The sequence below is a fragment of the Hemiscyllium ocellatum genome, chromosome 21, assembly GCF_020745735.1.
Source record: "Hemiscyllium ocellatum isolate sHemOce1 chromosome 21, sHemOce1.pat.X.cur, whole genome shotgun sequence".
Taxonomy (NCBI): domain Eukaryota; kingdom Metazoa; phylum Chordata; class Chondrichthyes; order Orectolobiformes; family Hemiscylliidae; genus Hemiscyllium; species Hemiscyllium ocellatum.
The window spans coordinates 29450958-29470888 of record NC_083421.1 but is presented as its reverse complement, the minus strand read 5'-3'; positions in this window follow the sequence as shown (position 1 = coordinate 29470888).

The window sequence follows — 19931 nt, the reverse complement described above, 5'->3', positions numbered from 1 at the left end:
AGTAATAATTCAGTTCCTCAGCCATTTCCTTGTTCTCCACTATTATCTTTCCTGCATCATTTTCCTGTGGTCCAATGTCCACTTTTGCCTATCTTTTGCTCTTTATTAATATCTGAAGAAACACTTACAGTCTTCCTTTATAATAATGGCTAGCTTAGCCTCAAATTGAATCTTCTCCCTTCTTATTTCTTTTTCTGTTGCCCCCCTGTTGGACTTTGTAAGCTTCCCAATCCTCTGGTTTCCACCACTGCCTTTTACCACATTATATGCTTTCTCTTTTGCTTTTATGCTATCCCTGACTTCCCTAGTCAGCTCTGATTGCCTCATCCTCCCTGTAATATGTTTCTTTTTCCTCAGGATGAATCTCTGCTGTGTCCCTTGAATTACTCCCCGAAACTCCTACCATTGCTGTTCCACTGTCTTTCCTGTTGGGCTCCCCTCCCAGTCAATTCTACCCAGCTCCTCCCTCATGCCTCTTTAGTTGCCTTTATTCAGCTGTAATACTGTTAACTTCTCTTTCTCAATTGAAGAGTAGACTCAATCATATTATGATCGCTGCTTCCTAACGGCTCCTTCACCCGAAGCTCCCTGATCAAGTCTGCCTCATTACACAACACTAAATCCAGTATTGTCTGTTCCCTAGCGAGCTTCATCACAAGCTGCTCCAAAACATCATCTCGTAGACATTCCACAAATTCCTTTTCTTGCAATTCATTACCAACCTGATTTTCCCAGTCCACCGCATATTGTAATTCCCCCATGATCACTGTAACTTTGCCTTTCATATACATCTTGTCTATCTCCTGGTGTGTCTTGTACCCCAGCTTCTGACTACTGTTTGGAGGCCTGTACATAACTCCAACTATGTTCTTTTTTTTACCTTCGCAATTCCATAATTCTACCCACACAAATTCTACACTATCTGACCCTATATCATTTCTAACTATTGATTTACTTTTATCTCTCACTAATAAGATAATCCCATCCCACTCTGCCAACCTGCCTGTTTTGCCAACAGGATGTATATCCTTGAATATTCAGCTCTCAATCCTGATCCCCTTACAGCCACATCTCTGTGATGCCCACCATATCATACTTGCCAATTTTGATCTGCGCCACAAACTCATTAATTGTATTCCCGATATTGTGTGCATTCAGATATAACACCTTCAGTCCTATATTAACTGTTCCTCTTCTCATTGTTATTCATTTGTCCAATGTACTTGATGTTTGATTGCTAACCCTTTCCATACACTTTCTCCTATTTGTGTCTGTGCTGGAGATTTTAACAACCTCTCCTGAGTTCTGCACTCTTACCTCCTTCTTTAATTCAGGTTTTCTAATTTCCCCTCAATATGAACCCTTCCCCAACACCCTCCAGTCCCTATTTAGTTTAGAGCCCTGTCCACAGCCCTAGTTATGCATTTCACTGGGATTCTGGTCCCAGCATGGTTCAGATGAAGACCGTCCCATCGGAACAGGTCCCTTCTTCCCCAGTGCTGGGGAAGTCTCATGAATTCAAGCCCACTTCTCCCATACCAATCAATGAGCCACACATTTACCTGCCTAATCTTATTGACCCTGTGCCAATTAGTTTATTGCTCAGGTAGTAATCCAGAGATTATTTGGTTTTGGTTCTGCTTTTTAATTTAGCTCCTGGCTGTTCATGCTCCCTTAGCAGAACCTCTGTCCGAGTTTAATCATGTCTCTGTACCTTTGTGGACCATGACCACTGGATCTTTACTCTCTCACTCCAAGTTCCTTTACAGCCAAGATGAGATACCCCGAACCCAAGCACCAGGCAGGTAACACATCCTTCGGGACTCTCGATCATGGCCACAGAGAATAGTGTCTATGCCCCTAACTACACTATCCCCAATTACAACTGCATTTCTCTTCTCTCCCCCCACTTGAATGGCTCCCTGTACCATGGTGCTGTGGTCAGTTGTCTCATCCTCCCTGCAATTCCCACTCCGGTCCACAGAGGGAGCAAAACTCTTGAACCTGTTGTACAAGGACAGGGCTGAAAATGTGTTGCTGGTCATCCACACCCTCCTGTCCCTGACTACTGGCTGAATTCAAGTTAGTTAGTCTAAGGGGTGTGAATTGCAACATTCAGGTAACTCTCCCCCTCCCTGATGTGTCACGATACTTGAAGCTCAGACTTCAGCTCATCGACTGTGCGATGAGAAAAAGATTAGTAAAGACAAACACAGATCCCATACATTCAGAAATGGAAAATAATAATGAGCTACAAAGAAATGACAGAAGAATTGAACACATACTTTGGTATTGTTTTCACAGTAGAGATCATAAGTAACTTTCCAGAAATGAGACAAAACCAAGGGTTTCATGAGAGGGCAGAATTGAAGGATATCAGCATTTGTCAGAAAATGGATGTCATCTTTCAATATTCTGCTGACTCTGGAATAGTTACTGCAGATTGGAGAATGGAAAATGTAACCCTACCATTTAAAAGTGGAGGGGGAGTAAACATCAGAATTGCAGTCCAGTTAACCTAGCATCATTAGTGTGGAAAATTATAGAGTCTATAGAGTAAAATTTCTAATAATGGAACATTTAGAAAATATTAACAGAATTAGTCAGAGCCTGAATGGGTTTATAAAAGGTAATTCATGCTTAACAACTCTACTGGAGTTTTTTTGAGGATGTATCTAGTGGAATAGATAAGGAGCAACACAGTCATGAGTGGGCAAAGTTAAAACACAAAGGATAGGAGTAATTGATTGGCATGGATTGAGAATTAGTTAACACAGATGGAACAGTTGAGAGTGTAGTGCTGGAAAAGCACAGCAGGTCAGGCACCGTCTGAGGATCAAGAGAATCGACGTTTCAGGCATAAGCCCTTCATCAGGGCTCAATTCTACTGTGCTTTTCCAGCACCACACTCTCGTTTCTGATCTCCAGCACCTGCAGTCCTCACTGTCTCTACAGGGGAAATGGAGAGTGTGAATAAACTGGTCTTTATCCAAACAGCAGGCAATGATTGTTGGGGTTTATAAAATGTAGCGCCATACTTTGTCAACTCTGACTCTGTAGCATCTGTTGTCCCCACTGTCTCCTAATGATTGTTGGGGTACCGTAAGGATCTGTGATTGGGCTCCAGGTATTCATGATATAAATGATCATACTGAGAGAACCAAATGCAACATTTCCAAATTTACTAATGACAGTTTTGTGAGTTGTGAGGAGGGTGCAATGAGGCTCCAAAGAGAGTTAAATAGTTTGAGTCAGTGGGCAAACAATGTCAAATGTAATACTATGTGACTAAATGTGAAGTTATAGACTTCCATGTGAAAAACAGGTGGACATTTTTGAAATGGTGCTATTTTGGGAATTGTATATGTACAAAGGTTTTCTTATACACCAATGAAAGTAAAATGGCAGATGCAGCAAGCAATGGCAAGGCACACAGAATATTGGTCTTCATTGCAAAAAGATTTGAGTTCAGAAGTAGGGATTGCTGTTATATAGGGCCTTGGTGAGACCACAACTAGAGTATTGCAGTGCAGCATAGGTTCACTTGGCTGTAACCAAGCATGAAAATACTGTGCCATGTGGATAGATTGGTTTGACTGGGCCTGTATTCACTAGAGTTGAGAAATTTGAGAGAGGAATTTGATTGAAATGTATAGATTTCTAACAGGACTGGTTAAGTGAGATTCAGGGAGGATGCTTTCCCTGGCTGCTGAATCTATAGTCAGGGGACACAGTCTCAGGATACAAGGCTGACTATTTAGGGTTGAGTTAAAGAAAAATGTCTTCACACAAAGCGTAGTGAAACCATGGAATTCTCTAACATGGAAAATGGTGGAGACCAAGTCACTTTTACATATATATAAGAAAGAGCTGGATGCATTTTTAGATTTTAAAGGCATCAAGGGGTATGGAGGAAAAGCAGGGATCTGGTATGGAGACCATACTAAATGGCTGAGCAGGCTCAAAGGGTCAAATGGCCTACTCCTGCTCTGAGGTTCTATGACCTTTCTCCCTGAAAAGTTAAAAAAACAACATAATACTTTTACAACCTACTTTGAGTCTGCTAAACTACACATCTACTGGTATTGATATTTTCTTCCAAACTGAACCTTCTCTGGGCCATAAAAGTTCAACTTAGAGTGCATTTCAGCAATTATCTGACCCAGTAGCTTATCTAGTCATTTAGCTTATGTCATATGATTTCCTGACCATCCTGCTTTATCCCACAACTGAAATAAGAGCTTCTTACATAATCCCTAGTGTAGAAACAGGCCATTTGTCCTAACCTAACAAGTCCACACTGATCCTCCAAAGAATAACCCTCCCAGACCCACTCCTCTACATTTCCCCTGACTAATCCACCAAACCTACACATCCCTGGACAATTTAGCTTGGCCAATTCATCTAGCATGCATATTTTTGGACTGTGGGAAGGAAACCCACACAGCCACAGGGAGAATGTGCAACCTCCATACAGACAGTCACCCAAGGGTGGAATTGAACCTGGGTCCCTGTTGCTGTAAGACAGCAGTGCTAACTCTGAGCCAGCATGCTGCCCACAACCAGGGAAGAAAAGAAGTCACCTTTACAGAACTGAAAATCGAAAAGCCTATTTACTTCCACTTTGGAATTCAAGATCCCAAATAAGTAATGAGACAATCTAAACCTTTGTTACATTTAATAGACATTGTCAGTAGTGTACAACCAGTCACTTAAAAGGAATGGATTTGTTAATGTTGAAATTTAATCTTTCAAAAACAAATTCTTGTTGAACAGAGAGGGCTAAATTGAATGTTCCTTGAACACAAGTGTGAGTTCACAGTGTGGATGTAAGCTGCACCCATTGATTGAAATGCACACCTACAGTGTACTAACTGCTCATTCAAATAATTGTTATGAGCAGTCAGCGCTAATTTCACGGGTCAGCATGGCACCCACTTAAAGTTAAATGGTCCCTCCAAAGAAAGAGCTGCATTATGTCTGGACCATCTGAATCAAGCAGTGAAAAATAAAAGTTTTCTTTTAACACACTAAACAATAAGAATAAGTACTTTTACCTAAAGGTGAACTTTAACTGATGGCTATTTCACTTCAAATTTGGGATTTGGGAAACATAAATGGAAGAACTGTTAAGAGACTTTTTTTGTCAGATTAAGGTAGGTGAAACCAGAGGCAAATCTTGGGTTATACTGGAATATACGAGTACAGAATCCTCAGGTCAGACCTCTCTAAACAGGAATAAATGACTTGGTTTAAGCAACTCAATGAAACAGTTTAACACGTGTTATGAAAATGTGGGTGTACTTTAGGAGAGTTTAAAAAAACAGCAGAACTACCAGACACAGCAACAAGTGTTTTCAATATGGTAACAAAGTAACACTTGGTCGAACAACTTGATTAGCTGTTTGCCTGGAAACAACAAAAAAAAATTCAAATCAGGCTAATCAGTTTAAAATATATCCCCAAAAATAGAAAATTCCAATCAGATTTGAATTGAGTATGTTTACAATCTTAAAAGCCAATGATACAATCTGATGCTTTTGGGGGTATAAGACCAGGGAAAATTGAACAGTTGGGAGGAGAACTGCCAAGTACAAGCATGTAACAGCCTGTTTGAAAAATAGTTCTCTTAAAAGGTAGCTTTTTGATCAGTAACCTGTGACACAGAAATTCCTAAGAAGAAGAAAAGAAGACACAGGAAGATCCAAATAGAAGAACTGAAAACTGCCTGGATTTGAGATAAGAAGTCTTGTTTTGTAAAACTTAATTGGGAGTTTTATCAGACTAGTATTATAGAAGGGAAGGTAACAGATAGGTTAGAGTAAGGACTTGTACAGTTAGTTAATTATTCTCTGTTATACTTTAAGAAATAAAGTTGTTAATTTTTACTTTAAATAGTTCTTAGTCACTCGAGTTTTTACAGATTAGTGCATGGGATAAATCTTTTCTGTGTTGTTGGTTTTAAATTAAGCAGGAAACTTTACCCCATGTCGTAAAGGTTTTGGGGCTCAGGCCCGTGATTTGAACTTGTTTAGACAGATTTGAATAGATTTGGGGTACAAAAAATCCCATCAGATTTAAACACTTACAGGTGAGTGTCCTAGATCTTTAACTAAAATGTAGGTGAGACAATTTGTTTAATTTTGGTGACTTGTGGTTGATGAAATTAAAAGTGAGAGAAATAGCTAAAGAGGTTCTGGGGTTTGAAGATGATTCTCAAATTTGCCAAGAAAGTTTAGAAGGAAAGAAAAAGGCCATACTTTTACAATTAGCAAATAAGTCAGATTTAGGTTTAACCAAGGACAAATGTAAAGCTGAAATTGTAAGGGAGTTATTCAAACACTTAGGTGTATCCGAGAAACTGACAAATGCTGTAGAGGTAGAAAAACTCAAATTATAATTGAGGAAAATGGAGTTAGAAGATAAACAAAGAGAGAGAGAAACATTTCTTGGCTGAGAAAGAGTGAGAGAAGAGAGAGAAAGAGAGACAGAATTTGAACCTCAATGGTTGCGACTGAGACATCAGAGTCAAGTTAACAGGATGGAAATTAAAAGAGAAAGTAATGCTATATAAGTATGTCAAAGGTCTGCCATATTTTGATGAGAAGTATGTTGAAGCCTTCTTTATTTCATTTGAATAATTGGGTAGGCAGATGGAGTGGTCCAAGGAATTATGGGTAATGCTAGTTCAGACTAAACTGGTAGGCAGAGCTAGTGAGGTATTTGCTGAGCTGTTAGATGAGGTGTCAAGAGATTATGAAGAGGTTAAACAGGATATATTAAGTGCCTATGAATTGGTACCAGAAGCATATAGACAGCTGTTCAGAAACACAAAGAAGGGACCAGGTCAGACTTATGTTGAGTTTGAAAGAATTCAACATTGTCATTTTGATTGATGGGTGTGTGCTTTAAAAGTAAATAGGACATTTGAGGCTCTAAGAGAGATTATTCTGCTAGAGGAGTTTAAAAATTCACTTCCAGGGATGGTAAGAATTCACGTGGAGGAACAGAAAGTTCAGGAAGTGAGAAAGGCAGCAAGATTAGCAGATGACTAAGAATTTGCATAAGCCAAGCTTCCGGCAAGAATTTCATACTGTGAGGGATAGAAGTTGGGAGATCTTACACTGCTTAACTGAGAATCGAGCACACTAGTAAGGTTTTACTACATGCTAAAGAAGACCAAGAGGGTGTACAGGAGGTGAAAGGCCTCAGGCGGTTTCACTGAAATGGTGTGGGACCCTGAAAATTACAGTGCCAGTAATTTCAGAAAGGCACTGGGTAAAGGTGTTTTCACTGCCAGAAGGTGGGACACATAAAGACACAGTGCTGGTCATTAAAGAAAGGCACAGTGAGAAAAGATGTGGTTAAAAAAAAAGCTAAGCTAGTGGTCTTAGTGAAAGTAGTAAAGGAGATCCCAAGATGAACCGAGGAGCTGCTGGAGATTGCACAGCCTAGGCAGGGGTGATATGGAGTTAGTACCTGATTTCCACAAAGAATTTTTTTCTGTGGGTATAGATTACTGAGAAAGTACAGGGGGAGAAGGACAAGAAGTTGTAGTTTTGAGAGATACAGAATCTAACCAGTCACTGATAGTAAGAGATGAGCGAATATGCACTTATTCTGATTTGTTACCTGGGAGTGTGGTAATTTGTGGGATAGATGGACAGAAATTTAGCATTCCCCTGTGTAAGATCAGGTTGGAGTGCCAATTCAAGACTGAGGAAGTTAAGTGGGAGTGATTGATAGTGTGTCAGTTCCAGGAATTCAGTTTGTTCTTGGAAATGATTTGGCAGGAGCCAAGATGAGAGTGACACCCCTTGTTGTGAAGAAGCCAAAGGAAGACCAAGAAACTGAGGAGATAAAACAGAAATATCCTGGTATTTTCCCAGACTGTGTAGTAACCAGATCCCACTATCACAAGTTACAGCACAAAGCAAAAAGTGAAGAGAAAGATGAAGGAGTTGAGGTTCAGTTAGTGGATGCCCTGTTTGATGTAATGTTGCAAGAAAATCCAGGCAGAGGGTCAGACAGAAGTGTTTAGTCCTGAAAGGCTAAGAGAGTTACAACAGCAAGACAAGACAATAAAAAATATATGTGTGAATGCATATTCTGAAAAGGAGGCAGAGTATATTCCGGAGGGTTATTATCTGAAAGGTAGAATCCTAAGATGGAAATGGAGACCATGGCAGAGGAGAACTGGGCTGAAGTGCACCAGATTATGTTGCTGGTAGCATACAGACAGGAGGTGTCATGGGTAGCACATGAACTATCTGTAGGAGCTCACCAAGGGGCACAAAAGACTCAAGCTAAGATACAAAAACATTTTGATTGGTCTGGAATGTACAAGGATGTGGTTAACTTTTGTCATATATGTCACACATGACAAATAATAGATAAGCCACAGGTGGTAATAAAACCAGCACTATTGTTGCCAATTCCCTCATTTGAAGAAATTTCATGCAGGTTATAATTGATTGTGTCGGTTCCCTGCTGAGAACTAAAAGTGGGAACCAGTACTTGTGACCAATAATGGATGTGAGCTGAAAATATGTTGCTGGAAAAGCGCAGCAGGTCAGGCAGCATCTAAGGAACAGGAGATTCGACGTTTCGGGCATAAGCCCTTCTTCAGGAATGAGGAAAGTGTGTCCAGCAGGCTAAGATAAAAGATAGGGAGGAGGGACTTGGGGGAGGGGCGATGGAGATGCGATAGGTGGAAGGAGGTCAAAGTGAGGATGATAGGCCAGAGTGGAGTGGGGGCGGAGAGATCAGGAAGAAGATTACAGGTTAGGAAGGCGGTGCTGAGTTCGAGGGATTTGACTGAGACAAGGTGGGGGGAGGGTAAATGAGGAAACTGGAGAAATCTGAGTTCATCCCTTGTGGTTGGAGGGTTCCCAGGCGGAAGATGAGGCGCAGGAACCCTCCAACCACAAGGGATGAACTCAGATTTCTCCAGTTTCCTCATTTCCCCTCCCCCCACCTTGTCTCAGTCAAATCCCTCAAACTCAGCACCGCCCTCCTAACCTGCAATCTTCTTCCTGACCTCTCCGCCCCCACCCCACTCCAGCCTATCACCCTCACCTTGACCTCCTTCCATCTATTGCATCTCCATTGCCCCTCCCCCAAGCCCCCCTTCCCTACCTTTTATCTTAGCCTGCTGGACACACTTTCCTCATTCCTGAAGAAGGGCTCATGCCCGAAACGTCAAATCTCCTGTTCCTTGGATGCTGCCTGACCTGCTGCGCTTTTCCAGCAACACACTTTCAGCTCTGATCTCCAGCATCTGCAGACCTCACTTTCTCCTACCCATAATGGATGTGTCCACCAGATTTTCAGAGGCAATTCCATTACAGAGTGTCAAGACAAAAAGGGTAGTACAGGAGTTAGTAGTTTTCTTCACACAGTATGGGCTACCCAGAGAGACTCAGTCGGACAAAGGGTCAAATTTTACTGTTTAAGGAGGTTATGGAAGCTTAGGGTCACAGCACTTTAAATTCAGTGTGCATCATCCTGAATCCCAGGGTGCTTTGAAAGGTGGCATCAGATCTTGAAGACCATGTTGAGAGCATACTGTCAGGACTATCCAAATGAGTGGGATTAAGGTTTTCCATTCAGATTGTTTGCCATTAGAGATGCCCCAAATGAATCTACTCAGTTTACTCCCTTTGAGTTAATTTTCAGTTGTGACATGAGAGGCTCTTTGAAATTAATTTAAGAAAAATTGACAGCACCAAAGTCAGAGATCTCACACTTAGATTATGTATCAGAGGTGAGGGAGAAACTAAATCGAGTAGGTGAGTTAACTAAACAGCATCTAAAAAAGGCACGGTGTAGATCAAAGCAGGTGGCAGATAAAAGTACTGAGACTCGAACGTTTTCCCATGGGGTAATATGTTAGTACCGTCACTAGCGAAAGGTGATCCCTTCAAAGCTAAGTTTAGTGATCCCTATCAAATTGGGAAAAAATTGAATCAGGTGAATTATTTAGTAAAAATGCCAGATTTTTAAAAAGTATGATGTATGTCATGTGAACATGTTGAAACTATATTATACTAGAGAGAAAGTACTGGAGAAACAGGTGAGGAATCAAATCCAGATGTTGTGGATTTTGATGTGCCTGAAAATAGATTAAAAATGAAGAAGTCTTTGAGGAGTGGGATAGGTTAGTAAGCTATCTATCTCAGGAGCATAGAACACAGTTGAAAGATTTGTTACTACAGTACAAGGACACATGTAAGGATCAAATGGGGAGGAGTAATGCTCATATACATGAAGGAGATGCAGGAAGTACAGCTCCAATAAAACAGCACCCGTATTGGCTTAATCCTTTCAAAGCTAGACAGGTCCAGATGGAGTTGGAGGCCATGCTCAATGAGGACATTATCAAACCAAGCCAGAGTGGAGTTCGCCGATCATCTTAGTTCCCAAACCGGACGGGACTCAATGAGTCTGTGTGGATCATCAGAAAGTCACCGCCATTACAAAATTGGACTCATATTCAATTCTTCAATTGGAGAACTGTATCGAGAAAGTTGGATGAGCCAGTTACATCACCAAGTTGGACTTAGTGCATGGTTACTGGTAGGTGCCTTTATCAGAAATTCCTGGTATTTGTAAACCCAAATGGGCTGTATCAGTTTAAAATGATGTCCTTTGGAATGGAGAATGTGCCCACCACATTCCAAAGACTCATGAATGGAGTTGTGGCTGGGTTAACAAACTGACCAGTCTATTTGGATGATGTAGTGATCTTTAGTAAGTCATGGAAAGATCACATAGTACAGTTGGCAGGGCTCTTTGAATGACTACGAGAAGCAAAACTGGTGAAAAACTTCAATAAAACAGAATTGTGAAAGCAGACGTGACATTCTTGGGACATAACATCGGTCATGGAAGGTTGACACCACGGAATGCAAAGACGAAGCCATCAAGGAATTCAACCTCAAAGAAAGAGGTGCTTCGATTCTTAGGACTCAGCGGATTCTATTAAAAGTTTGTTTCAAACTTCAGCAGTGTATGGCACCATTAAGCAATTTGCTGATGAAGAACACAAAGTTTTGGTGGACAGAGCCATGACAAAAGGCATTCGAACATTTGGAATCGATATTAACCACCAAACCGGCTTTAGCTACACCAAACTTTTCAAAACCTTTTAAAGTTGCCATCGATGCTAGTGACATTGGAGTTGGAGCTTTACTCCTACAGGAAGATGAGAATGGGATTGAACTACCAGTTCTGATAGGTTGGGGGAAGGGTGGAGTGGATAGGTGGAAAAGAAGATAGGCAGGTAGGACAAGTCATGGGGACAGTGCTAAGCTGAAAGTTTGGAACTGGGGTGACGTGGGGGAAAGGGAAATGAGGAAACTAGTGAAGTCCACATTGATGCCCTGGGATTGAAGTGTTCCAAGGTGGAAGATGAGGTGTTCTTCCTCCAGGCAACTGGTGGTGAGGGAGCAGCAGCGAAGGAGGCCCAGGACCTCCATGTCCTCGGCAGAGTGTGAGGAGGAGTTGAAATGTTGGGCCACAGGGCGGTGTGGTTGATTGGTGCGGGTGTCCCTGAGATGTTCCCTAAAGCGGTCTGCTAGGAGGCTCCAGTCTCCCCAGTGTAGAGGAGACCGCATCGGGAGCAATGGATATAATAAATGATATTGGTGGATGTGCTGGTAAAACTTTGATGGATGTGGAAGGCTCCTTTAGGGCCTTGGATGGAGGTGAGGGAGGAGGTGTGGGCGCAGGTTTTGCAATTCCTGCGGTGGCAGGGGAAGGTGCCAGGATGGGAGGGTGGGTTGTAGTGGGGCGTGGACCTGACCAGGTAGTCTCAGAGGGGACGGTCTTTGTGGAAGGCGGAAAGGGGTGGGGAGGGAAATATATCCCTGGTGGTGGGGTCCGTTTGGATGTGGCGGAAATGTTGGTGGATGATTTGGTTTATGTGAAGGTTGGTAGGGTGAAAGGTGAGCACCAGGGGCGTTCTGTCCTTGTTACATTTGGAGGGGTGGGGTCTGAAGGCGGAGGTGTGTTGGAGGGCATCTTTAACCACGTGGGAAGGGAAATTGCGGTCTCGAAAGAAGGAGACCATCTGTTGTGTTCTGTGGTGGAACTGGTCCTCCTGAGAGCAGATATGGCGGAGGTGGTGGAATTGGGAATATGGGATGGCATTTTTGCAGGAGGTAGGGAGAGAAGAGGTGTAATCCAGGTAGCTGTGGGAGTCGGTGGGTTTATAAAAAATGTCAGTGTCAAGTCGGTCGTCATTAATGGAGCTGGAGGAGAGGGAGGTGTCAGAGATGGTTCAGGTAAATTTAAGGTCAGGGTGGAATATGTTGGTGAAGTTGATGAATTGCTCAACCTCCTCGCGGGAGCATGAGGTAGCGCCACTGCAATCATCAATGTCGCGGAGGGAGAGGTGGGGAGTGGTGACAGTGTAATTACGGAAGATGGACTGTTCTACGTAGTTGGTTACTTTTCAAAGAAGATCAACATCCACCAGAGGAAATGCTCCACAATCGAAAAGGAACACTGAGCTTGGCACTGGCCTTACAACATTTGAATGTGTATGTCACAAACAATGTCTCGGAGATGGTTGTGTACACAGAACACAATCCGCTTACATTCTTAGAACATTTTAAAGATAAGAATATGAGACTATTTCATAGGAGTCTTACGTTACAGACTTTTAATTTAAAAATCATAATGTTGCGGATCGGAAGAATGTAATTGCAGGTGCATTATCACAGATTTAACTGACTAAGTTTAGATAAGATTTGTCTTTACTTACTGTTATACAGGTATACGGGAAGAGGTTAAGGTAAACATATTAAACTGTAAGGTGTTTAAAGAATAGGAAAAAAATGAAGCCACCTTATCATTATGATGGTTAACTTTTTCTTAACGGGAGAGGTATTAAGAAAATGTTGGTGTACTTTAAGAGAGTTAAAAGCAACAGAACTACCTGACACAGCACCAAGTGCTCTCAATAAGGTAACAATGTAATACTTGGTCAAACAACTTAATTAGCTTGTTGCCTGGAATTAGGCCAATCAGTTTAAATTATACCTCAAAATGTACCAAATTCCAATCAAGTTTGAGTTGAGTATTTTGACAATCTTAAAAACCAATGATATAATTCGATGCTTTGGGGATATAAGATTTGGGAAAATTGAACAGTTGGGAGGAGAACTGCCAAACCCCAGCATGTAACAGCCTGCTTGAAAAATAGTTCTCTTAAAAGGTATTTTTTTCAATTGGTAGCCTGTAATGCAGAAATTCGTAAGAATAAGGAAAGAAGACATAGGAAGATCCAAAAAGACGAATCGAAAGCTGCCTGGCTTTGAGCAAAGAAGTCTTGGTTTACAAATGTTAATGAGAGTTTTATTGGAGTAGTATTATGGAAAGGAAGGTAACAGGTAAGTTAGAGTAAGGAATTTTAAATAGCTGTTAGTTAATTATTCTCTGTTACACTTTAAGAAATAAAGTTGTTAATTTTTACTTTAAATAGTTCTTGGCCACTCAAATTGTTACAGATTACTGCATGAGATAAACCTTTTTTGTGTTGCTGATTTTAAATTAAGCAGGAGGGTTTGCCTCATGTTGTAACATAAGCCATGAACACAGAACATAAAATAATGCAGTGCAGTACAGGCCCTTCAACCCTTAATGTTGCGCTGACCTGTGAACTAATTTAAGCCCATCCCCCTACACCACCCCACCATCATCCATATGCTTATCCAAGGACTGTCTAAATGCCCCTAATGTAACTGAGTTAACTACATTGGCAGGCAGGGCATTCCACCTCTTTACTACTCTCTGAGTAAAGAATCTACCTCTGACATCTGTCTTAAATCTATCATCCCTCAATCTGCAGCTATGCCCCCTCATACAAGCCTATCTAACCGTCCACTGTCCACCCTATCTAACCCTCTGATCGTCTTGTATGTTTCTATTAAATTCCCTCTTAACCTTCTTCTCTCCAATGAGAACAGACCCAAGTCCCTCAGCCTTTCCTTATAAGACCTTCTCTTCAAACTAGGCAACATCCTGGTAGATCTCCTCTGAGCCTTTTCCAATGCTTCCACATCCTTCCTGTAATGGGACAACCAGAACTGTACACAATATTTCAAGTGAGGCCACACTAGTATTTTGAGAACAAGGTCTCAAAGCCAGGTGAAGGAACCAATCATTGAAGTATCTATGAGAACCATAAAAGCAAGTGTAGATATGAGGAGCATAGCAGCTAATCGAATATTGAACATTGTTTTCCTGCAGTGAGTGGGATAGACATATCTTTGACTAATAAGGAGGAGACAACTCCAAATGCAATTGACCTCAAATAAGTATTGGCTGATAGAGACTTCCATACTTCAGGGTAGTATTATACTCACATGGAGGGATGGAAGTTGCTGTCCTAATTCTGCCAGTCCTTGATTGACCAGTAGCAAGTTTCTACTTCTAAATTTAGAATGGATACAACTTGTCAATTCTATAAATGTCCCACTATTTACATGTCAAGGTTATGAAAAATTTATTCAGGCAAATTTCCTTAGGTTAAACAAACAAAAAGATAAGTTTATTGAGATTACTTTGTCCCTGAGTTAATAACAACTTGATAATGCAATACCACTCAAAATGACATAATATGCATCTGGGCCCACACAAATGATTACACTTGACAGAGAAAGAGCACTAACTGCAAAACACTTTTTTTGAAGAGTTCATTAAAGGTTCAACAAAGTACCATAAGATTAGTTGTTCCTTTATTGGTCTTGATGCAGTGATTTCAATATTTCAGGCAGTCAATTTGACCAATCTCCTGGACACAGTTGTACAGAGCAGATTTCTGCATTTTAAAAGATCTCAGCCTGCAGTCAGTATTCTCCTTTTAGACCAGGTTAAAAAGTACAACTTTTCAAACACAGATTAATATTGGGATATAACTTAAAACTGGCATTGACAAAATGGAGTAAGCTAATTGTGAGGACTGACAGAAGCAAAGATTATTAAGAAGAGCAAAGGCCAAGTGTTGAAATATACCGGCTCATCGACCTGTTGTTTTTTCCCCTGGGTTTTGATGACTTCTGGAAGCCACTCTATAGAGTTACCTTTGAAACATCTGAACCTGTTGCATGTTCTCGCTGTTTCTTTCAGATTTCCTGAATTCAGCCTCTTCTCTCATCTTGAGATTTGAAGAATCCCATCTCCTTAAAATTGGATTTTTTCATTGAAATAAAACTCAGTTACTTCACCCTGACAAGAGTGTTAATATTATTTTTACTTTATTGACAGTGTCAACATCCTGCTAGACCCAGATCTGAGTGATCTAATCAAAGAGTAAGACCACCAAAACTGAAAAGCAAATCATTTCTCCATTTATTTTGTCACATGACATCTTAACTAAATGGATCGCCTTCTTGGCTCATGTTATATTTGATGCACACAAGTTAAAAATAGCAACAGTAAAACTGTGCACATTCTCCCCCAGTCTCCAGTTTTTTCCCACAGTCCAAAGATGTGCAAGTTAGGTGCACGTAGTTAGGCTATGCTAAATTGCTCATGGTGTTCGGGGATGTGTAGGCTAGGTGCATTAGTCAGGGGAAATGTAGAGCAATAAGGTAGGGAGGGGGATGGGTTTGGGTGGGATACTCTTCAGAGGGTCAGTGTGGACTTGTTGGGCCAAATGGCCCGTTTCTGCAGAGTAGGGATTCTATGATTCTATGAACCTAAGCACTCTTAGTGAAATGGGTTATTCGAGACCTTACAACAGATTAACTCTCAGTAAGACCACACAGAGGACTGGGACGCTTCATTTTCTTTTATTTCTGTGGATTATGTATTCTCAATATTTTCACGTTTAAAATTTAGAAACATGTTGCACTAATTTGCTCCTTGTCACAATATTTTATTTCCAATGGATCTCTGTGTTCTGAATGTACAAGTGCAGTCCTTTCCAAATGCCCAGGTCCACAAAATTCAAACAAGACATAATGGCTGGAAATGCAAATCACACCGAAAGGCCAAGGCATTGAGAGGCAGATCAGCAGGACATGTAATCAACAGCTGTACTCTGAGTACCCTTAAAGCTTGGTGCACTCAAACTGAAACAGTACTGCTCGCCTGTTTTGATTGAAGCCTTCACATAAAGCTTGAGAGGAATGCAAGTTGTCAAGTTGAGCTCACAATTTTATAAAAGGGATTTAGGTCAGTTAAGTGGACAAAAAGGAACAAATGGAGTACAGTGTGGAAAGATGTGAACTTGTCCACTTTGTCAGGAAGAATAGAAAAGCAGTATGTGATTTAACTGGAGGGATAAGAATCAGCATGATCTGGGTCTGCAGATGTATGAATATCACCGTGCTAGAGTGCAGGTTGTATGGATAAGAAGGCAAATGGAATGGTGGTGTTTATTCAAAGAGGATTTTAGTACAAAGGTACAGAGCTTTAGTAACACATAACAGGATTACTCTGCATAGTATTGGTTTCTTTATCTAAAAGAATACAAGTGCATGAGAGAAACAGTTCAGGGAATGTTCACCCAAATGATTCCTGGGGTTGGACTCATAGCCATTCAAATAAAAAGAATGAGAAGTGCTTAAACTCAAATATGTAAAGATCCTGAGGGGACTTGACAGGGTGATTATGAAACTATGTTTCCCCTTGTAGGGATGTTTAGAACAAGTGGATACAGTGTAACAATTAGAAGCTTTTTATTTAAAAACAGAGATGAGTTTTTTTTTCTCTTGGAGGGTCACTGGTCTTTCTTGCCCAGAGCACAGAGAAGACTGTGATTGAATACATTGAGTTAAATAGGTTTTTGATGGACAAGATGGAGTCTAGAGTAATGAAAGCAGACAGGAAAGTGAAGATACGGTCACGGTCAAATCACCCATGGCCTTCTCAAATGACAGAGCAAGCTCAAGGGGCAAAATAGCGTACTCTTGCTCTTAATTCTTGCATTCAATTTAAATCTAACCTGACAACTACAGGGACATAAATGAGTAAATTATGAATAATGTCAGGTCATCAGCATTCTTTGAGCCCTGAACTGAAATTTGCCCTTTTTAATTAAAAAAGAAGTTGCATACAGAATGAATTTAAAAAACTTATGTTCAGTAATAACTTCAATAACCATCAATTCCTGTCATTTACACGTGGGGAACAAATCTAAAATGAAAAATAGTGCTTTCTAAGCTGCAAGAAATTAGCTATTTGTAGAACACAATGAGTTAATTTTCTGTGTTTTCACGTTTTACTTACAGGTTATAAAATGTACATTTGTTTTATTTTGTTACTATTAGAATCAGATAGGCCTTTATGAATAATGTGGCCATTATGAGAATGGATGCATCTACTGAAGGTTTTCTCTGACACAACAATGATTTCTGTTTAGCAGCAAATACTACTAGCTAGGACTCTTACCTCTTTCCGAAGTGAAATGTTATTCATCACAAGCAAAAAGAAACTTGCTTTCGCAAATGAGAAAAGCTTCACCCCCATTAAGCTGCAGGTTATTCCTGCCTCTTATAACACAGGCAGTTGGAATGTCAGGCCATCATTGCAGTGGTGTAATATTTAGTCGGAATCTGTAATACTTCAGAGGCTGTACCAAAAACATAAAGGAAAGGTACATTTTTTCTTTGAATTCTGAGCCAACATTTTTGCAAGCATTTGAAAAGTTGAAAATCTATCTAACCAATAATTAGACAGAAATCACAGCAATAAAGCTAAAAGGATGTGGCCACCTCAAACTCAGTTCCACCTTCAGAAAAATAGTGCAATACCTGCTACATTATTTAATGTGTTGGCCATCATCGAGACCAGTGCTAAGGTTTATTTGTGAATATAATAAAACTCATGGAGCAAAATATTCACCTGCACCCATTTTCGGGTATAATGGTCACAATTCCATTGAGACAGACAATTTGCAAAATTCAAGCAGTCTCTGATTTGTCTGTAGCATGCAGTCACCTGTAGCTTATGCTCAATCTGTGGATCTTTTAAGTGTGCATAGCAAGCACACATTCTAGTTATCCTTCAAATCATCAAAGCCGTCTTCCCCCGCAAGTAGGGAAAAACCAGGAGACCCTTGGGAATATTCTCCAAAAAGGATTAGTGATAGGTGATTAGGAATGTCACTGCAAGATATTGAGCACACATAAGCTGGAACCTGTGGTGGTAGGACAGAATAGGTGCAATTACTTCGCATGGGCAGTAAAATCCAATTGAGTGTATCTTCAGACGACATCTCAGATCTACCCATCACTGACTGCTTGCTGTTCAATACACCACAGCCTAATCGTTCAACCATTAGAAATTACCTTAATCCTCCATTTTTTAATTTCTGCTTTCAGGTAAGCAAGAACTCCCAAATGACTAGCCACAACAGCCTCAGGAGGGAGAACAAGAGTAACATTACAACCTTGATAGAAAAACACAATTACTTGCTCTGAATCGGATATGAATTAGCTACAACAAACACAGGAGAGGAAAGATGATCCTCAGGAATAGCTCACCAGAGGACAAGGATGCATCCTCGAGGGAATCTAATAGAACGGTCTACGGGGAAACGCTAATGAACATGCTGTCACTGACACGGGAGTGTAGTCAAGTGATCCATGACTTCCAGGATTGTCATAAAAGCATTGATTTACTTTCATGAGCATGGATAAAAATTCAAAATCTGGAAGCCATGTTTAAACCTAGCCAATGTATTTGGACTGGATAGCATTCATGCAGTCAGGCCTTGGACAGTCAATTCCTGTCGAAAGCAGATAGACATGGAACTGCATGGTCAGATGCTAACAGCCAGTTTGTTTCAGAATGAACCATTGTTTTCACCTTCAGTGAAGTTACATCATTAGAGGAATGTTAGGTAGACTTAGTGACACCCAGTTCAGTAGGAGGCCATAGGCCAGCGAGACAAGAACAGCATTTGGCAATTCAACAAAACCATGTTCTTTGACCTCCAATTATGGAAAGTAGTCACCTCTGTGGATCTTCCTGACCCTGCTTGCATTGGACAAAGGCCACTGGACATGAAGGGGGGCTAAAAGGGGCAACTGGAGCCCCAGCTCTCTCCTTTCATATCTTCTTCAATAACATCTTCAGATATCACCTCTGAACGGCAGTCAAACTGCACAACATCTCCAGTTCATGACAAGTGGGCGGCACGGTCACACAGTGGTTAGCACTGCTGCCTCACAGTGCCTGAGACCCGGGTTCAATTCCCGACTCAGGCGACTGACTGTGTGGAGTTTGCACGTTCTCCCCGTGTCTGCGTAGGTTTCTTCCGGGTGCTCCGGTTTCCTCCCACGGTCCAAAGATGTGCGGGTCAGGTGAATTGGCCATGCTAAATTGCCCGTAGTGTTAGGTAAGGGGTAAATGTAGAGGTATGGGTGGGTTGCGCTTCGGCGGGTCGGTGTGGACTTGTTGGGCCGAAGGGCCTGTTTCCACACTGTAAGTAATCTAATCTAAGTATCATAAGATTGACCAGATGCATAAGATCATCTCAGTGAGTCAACCCAAAGACCAGGACCAAACAGAAATGAAGCACAATTTGATAACTACAAACTCTGAAACATCAGCAACTCTCAAAGACTGAGGAACAATCTGTTCCAGCTATGTTGAATGGGTATTACCAGTTTTCTTTTGACAAACAGTTCAAATACAGTGGTAGAGACTTGTGGATAGAGCATAGCAAATCTTCAGATGTGCATGTTGAAAGTATGTAGCGAGTTTAGATTTGAAACTATTTACTAAAGATTCATGTGACTATACAACAATTTTACAATGCAATAAAATACAATACAACACAAGAACAAACCCTTCAGCCAACAAAGCCCATGTTAGTTCCTAATCCTTATTTATTATCGTCATTGGCGGTCCCTAGATGATGAGAATGACTCTCTTCCCATCTCAGGGTGAATCTGTAGGTGGATGTACAGACC